Here is a 6,024-nt window from a genome sequence, read left to right as displayed (position 1 = left end):
CTCACTTGGTAGCCCCAGGCTGGCCTCGAACTCACAGATATCCGCCTGGCTCTGCCTCCCGAGTGCTGGGATTAAAGGCGTGCGCCACCACCGCCCGGCTAAAGTTAACTTTTTATTCCGGGAAATAACTTCTGTCTCCACACGAAAGTCATTTGTATCCCTCCCGGGGACTGGAGATTACCTTCCTCTCATTTAAGCATCTGTGCTCTAGTTGAACTGCTTCTTATAATAGCAGCCTGCACTTGGTTTGTGGTTGCCAAGAATATCCTCGAGCTTGTAATATAGATCTGACTGATCTGGCCATAGCCACCCAAATTCTGAGATTAAAGGTGTTTGCCACCATGTCCGCCCTAAACCATCACTACCCACCCCCCAACTTGAGACAGTGTCTCTCTATGTACTCTGGCTGTCCCGGCTAACTATGTAGACCAGGCTGGCCTCAAACTCACAGAGATCCACTTCAATAAGTAGCTTCTCATTTCAAAAGAGCTTATTATCCTCCAGCGTTTGTTGTAAATTTGTAAAAACTCTGCATTTGTTCCTCTCTTCTCATTTTTTGGCAAGCTACCTTTGCCATTTCTGAAGGTATTGTCATGCCACTAATTCTTCTCTACCCACTTGTCTCTGAAAAACAGCTTTCAGAAGACCCTCAGAATTTATTTTCACTAAATAAATGACAACTAGGCTTAAATATATTGTTTCACCTAAGTCCCAAGAGCTTAGGGTTAAAGTTTTCTCAAGTTCAGTACTATTGATATTTAAGCTAAGTAACTATTTGTGTGTGGCAGACTATTCTGTGTGCTGTAGGATGCTAAAACAATCCTCTAGCTCTAACCCACGCAGAGTCGATACTTTCCTTCTCCTACTTGTGATAACTGAATACTCCAATAGCCATTACCCAACGTCTCACTGAGCCAAAAGTTACAGCTGAGAATATTAGTGTAAAGGACTAAGTTCCCGATGTACAATCTTTGGGCATCATCAAAGGAAAACTGTTCTAGAGATGCCCCTTAAGCTATCAACCCTGAGTGATTGCTGATAAGGGAGGACCAGGTTTTCTCTGCATGGTCAGATCATTTTTTTTTTCTCCTAGCAAATCTGCCTGCACTCACACCATTTCTGAGCATTTACTTGTACTGAGAGTGACTCATGGTTATCAATGAAAGCATATATACTGTCCTATTCACATAGAAATCCATGAGTGATTTTTTTTAAAAAAATCTACTTAAAAATTTCTTAATTTTATGTACATTGGTGTTTTACCTGCATGCATGTCTGTGTGAGGGTGTTGGATCCCCTGGAATTGGAGTTACAGATAGTTGTGAGCTGCCAAGTGTGTGCTGGGCATCAAACTGACTTGTGCTGAAAGAGTAGCCAGTAACTCTTAACTGCTGAGCCATCTCTCCAGACCCCACATCCATGAGTTACTAATGTTGACCTAAAACAACTATTTTAAGGAAATAAGAGACTTCATTTTGCATCAAGAATGAATGTCAAGGGCCCAGGAAAGTGGGCAAGTTACACCTAATGAAATGTTCCACCATGGGAAAGTTACATGAATTTTCTTTTTATTTTGTGTTAGGAATCAAACCTATGTATGTTACACAAAAAAATGAACATCATGGACAAATTCTATTCTTAGCTGTACAGGGGGCTCATCAGGTAGACAGGCTGAAGCAAGGCAGGGCATGGATAGGATTTGCATGTTTCCTTTTAGGCTTTAGCTTTAGCGTGAGGGCTAATCATTTGGAGACACATTCTAACAATGCTATTTAAGAGTCATAAAAAATGTTAGGTCTGAAACGAATGGAAACACATGAACTATGAACCAAAGGCTGAGGGGCCCCCAGCTGGATCAGGCCCTCTGAATAGGTGAAACAGTTGATTGGCTTGATCTGTTTAGGAGGCATCTAGGCAGTGGGACCAGGTCCTGTGCTCATTGCATGAGTTGGCTGTTTGAAACCTGGGGCTTATGCAGGGAAGCTTGGCTCAGTCTGGGAGGAGGGGACTGGACCTACCTGGACTGAGTCTACCAGGTTGATCTCAGTACTCGGGGGAGGCTTTGCCCTGGAGGAGGTGGGAATGGGGGGTCAGCTGGGGGGAAGGGGAGTGGGATGGGAGGGGGGAGAACAGGGGAATCCATGGCTGATATGTAAAACTGAATGGTATTATAAAATAAAATAAAAGGGAAAAAATGTTAGGTCTGAAGCAAAGAATGGCTATCAAATGGCTACTAAAAGGAACTAAATATACCCCAAGATAAATTTAGCTTTGACCTATAAAATTGTGACAGTCTACTCAGGCCACAGCTGTCGGGCAGCTCTTTATCAAGGGGTAGCTCTTCAGAGAGCTCATTTCACACTGCTGTCTGTATTTGAAACTCCTGTGTCCATGGGAGTGTCTTTTAATTGAAAATAGTATTTTCATAGGACCTATTCTAATTATGGTTGCCCCTCACCCAGTTCTTTCTTTTTGTTATTTATTTATTTATTTATTTATTTATTTATTTATTTATTTATTTATTTATTTATTTATTTATTTATTCCGAGACAGGGTTTCTCTGTGTAGCTTTGCACCTTTCCTGGAACTCGCTCGGTAGCCCAGGCTGGCCTCAAACTCGCAGAGATCCGCCTGCCTCTGCCTCCCGAGTGCTGGGATTAAAGGCATGCGCCACCACCACCTGGCCCCAGAGCCTTCTTCTTAGAGCCTTCTCACCTCCCCACTCACCCAAATCCACCTCCTTTCTTGCTCTCTCTCTCATTAGAAAAATAGGCATCTTTAAAAAAGAAAGAGACTGGGCAGTGGTGGAGCACACCTTTAATCCCAGCACTCAGGAGGCGGAGGCAGAGGCAGGCGGATCTCTGTGAGTTCAAGACCAGCCTGATCTACAGAGTGAGTTCCAGGACAGGCTCCAAAGCTACACAGAGAAACCCTGTCTCAAAAAAAAAAAAAAACAAAAAAAAACCAAAAAACAAAAAACAAAAAAAAACAAAAGACAGAGGAAAAAATAATAAAATAATAAGCTAAAACAAAACAAACAAACCTGAATAAGGCAAAACAAAGAAACAGGAAAACAAAGAGCCAAAGAAAAAGCAAAAGAAATGCATGTAGATGCAGAGACACACACATTGGCATGGCACAGACAGACAGAAATCCTGTCAAACACAAAAATTGAGATTATAAAATATAAGCAAAAGACCTGTAGGGGTAAGAAAAGGGGGGATGGGGTGGGAAATGCCCAGTTAAAGCATTATGAGACAAAACAAACAAAAAACAACAAAAGAAACCCATGAATATCATTGAGTTCATTTTGTGTTGGGCATCTACTCTTGGGCATAAGACTTAGGGGTGGTTTGTATACCCAGTGAGACTTCATTGGAGAAAACTAATTTCTCATTTGTGAGTGGTTAGCAATTAGAGATGCCTTCTGGGCTAGGGATGTAGATTTGTGTCCATTTTTCCTTTCAGCTCTAGGGCCCCATCTGGCACAGATCCATGCAGGCCCTGTGCATGTTATCACAGTCTCTGTGAGTTCATGTGTGCATCAGCCCTGTTGTGATTAGAAATGCCTTGTTTCCTTAATTCTCCCCTTCCCCTCTGGCTTTTGTACTCTTTCTATCTCCTGTTCCACGGTGTTCCCTGAGCCATGAAGGGAGGGAATTGATACAGAATTCCTATTTAGGATGGAGAGTTCCAAGGTCTCTCACTCTCTGCACCTTGTCCAGCTGTGACTCTCTATTTATTCCCATCTACTGCAGGAGGAAGCTTCTCTGGCGATGGCTGAGCAAGACACTGCTCTAAGGGTATGTTGTTAGGAGTCATTCCATAGCTATATTCCTTCAGTAGAAAAGCAGTATTTGGTTTGCCCCTAGGTGCCTGGCCTGTCTAGTCTCAGACAGTGTCAGGGATGGGTCCTATCTCATAGAGTGGGCCTTAAATTTATCAGATATTGATTAGTCCCAAAAGCTTTGTGTCACTATTACACTAGAACATCTTGCATGCAGGTCACCGTTGTAGATCAAAGGGTTTGTAGCTGGTTTGGTGTTTACCTTTCTCCTTTGGTAACATGCAGAGTACCTTCCAGTACCCTGAACACTAGTCAATAGAGGTGAAGGCTCTAGGTAGGCACCCCCTGGACTTCTCCATGCTGAATGAGTTGAGTGCGTGTTATCTTCAGTAATAGGGCCTTACCACCAGTTTGTGGAAAGAAACCAATGTCCTCGGTTGTCTGGGGTTCCCATGGTGCCCCTTTGGCCAACATCTCGATTAGATATAATCCCTTCCCTGTATTAGAAACTTACAGTGGCAAAAGATATCCAGTTGGGGCTCCATTGTTGGGTGATTTCATTTAGATCATCTTCATATGTATATATTTTAAGGCCCTTGGTTTTAATTGTGTCTCCCTCTATTTCTTTCCTCACCTTCTCTCCCCTCCCCTTTCCCATTTGATCTTCCCATTCCAGTATCCCTCCAGTCCACAATTATCTATTCTATTTCCCCTTCCTAAGGAGATGCATCCCACCCCCTAGTCCCTCACTCGATACCTAGCCTCTGTAGTTATGTGGAGTAAAGCCACATTGAAGATTTAACAGCTAACATCCATATATAAACAAATACGCACTGTATTGTATTTGGGGTGGGGGAGTTTACCTCACTCAGGATGATTGTTTTCTAACTCTATCCATTTATCTGCATTTCTTTAATAGCTGAGTAATATTCCATTGTGTAAGTGTACCACATTTTCTTTATACATTCATTTGTTGATGGACATCCAGGCTCTTTTCAAATTCTGGCTATTATGAATACAACAACAACGAACATGGTTGAGCAAATGCCTCTCCAGTAAGATCAAGCATACTTTGGGTATACATCCAAGAGTGGGATAGCTGGGTCTTGGGATAGATCTATCCCCAACTGCCTGAGGAGCCATCACACTAATTTTCATAGTGGCTGTATCACCCACACCAGCAATGGATGAGTGTTCATTCTCCTTACTCCACATTCTCACCAGCATGAGCTGTCATTTTTTTTTTAATTGATCCTGCCATTCTGTCTGGTATAAGATGAAATCTCAAAGTGGTTTTGACTTCCATGTCCTTGATGACTAAGGATGTTGCACATTTCTTTAAGTGCTTCTCAGCCACTCTTGTTTCCTCTTTTGAGAATTCTCTTTTTATATTTGTACCCCATGTTTAAATTGGGTTATTTGTAGTTTTGGGTTTTTTTTATGTTCAGGGTTTTTTTTTTTTTAGTTCTTTATGTATTTTAGATATTAGCTCTCTGTGAGATGTAGTTGGTAAAAATCTTTTCCCATTCTGTAGCCTGCCAATTTGTCCAAATGACAGTGACTTTTGCCAAAAAGCTTTTCAATTTCATAAGGTTCCATTTATTAATTGTTATTATTAATGCATATGTTAACTGTATTTAGTTAAGAAAGTCCTTGCCTGTGCCAATAAGTTCAAGATTGCTCCCCACTTTCTCTTCTATTATATTCAGGGTATCTGGTCTTTGTTGAAGCCTTTGATCCACTTCCAATTTTGTTTTATTCATGGTAATAAATATGGATGTATTTGCATTTTTTCTACACACAGCCATCCAACTGACCAGCACCATTTGTTGAAGATGCTATCTTTATTGTAGTGTGTATTTCTGACTTCTTTATAGAAATCAAGTATACATAGATGTGTAGATTTACATCTGGATCCTCAATTCAATTCCATTGATCAGTGTGTCTGTTTTTATGCCAATAACACATTGTTTTTATTAGTATAGCTATGTAGTACAACTTGAGGTTGTTAAAAGGTCCCCACACCTTAGCACTACTGACTCTATGATGGAAGTACCATGAAGGCCATAAACTCAGCATGTAGACAGTACCACCTGCCAAAATGAAAACGAAGACCCAATACATCAAAGTCCGTAGTTCTGGGAAAATCTCTAAATGTACTAACCTTGTTTTCTGTCTTCTATAGTTCTTCTTTCTGGCTGACTGTTTTTGTTGCCTGCAATGTCAACCCAAGACAT

Source organism: Peromyscus maniculatus, chromosome 15 (assembly GCF_049852395.1).
Source record: "Peromyscus maniculatus bairdii isolate BWxNUB_F1_BW_parent chromosome 15, HU_Pman_BW_mat_3.1, whole genome shotgun sequence".
NCBI classification, from domain to species: Eukaryota; Metazoa; Chordata; class Mammalia; order Rodentia; family Cricetidae; genus Peromyscus; species Peromyscus maniculatus.
Note: the sequence above shows the minus strand (reverse complement) of the source record.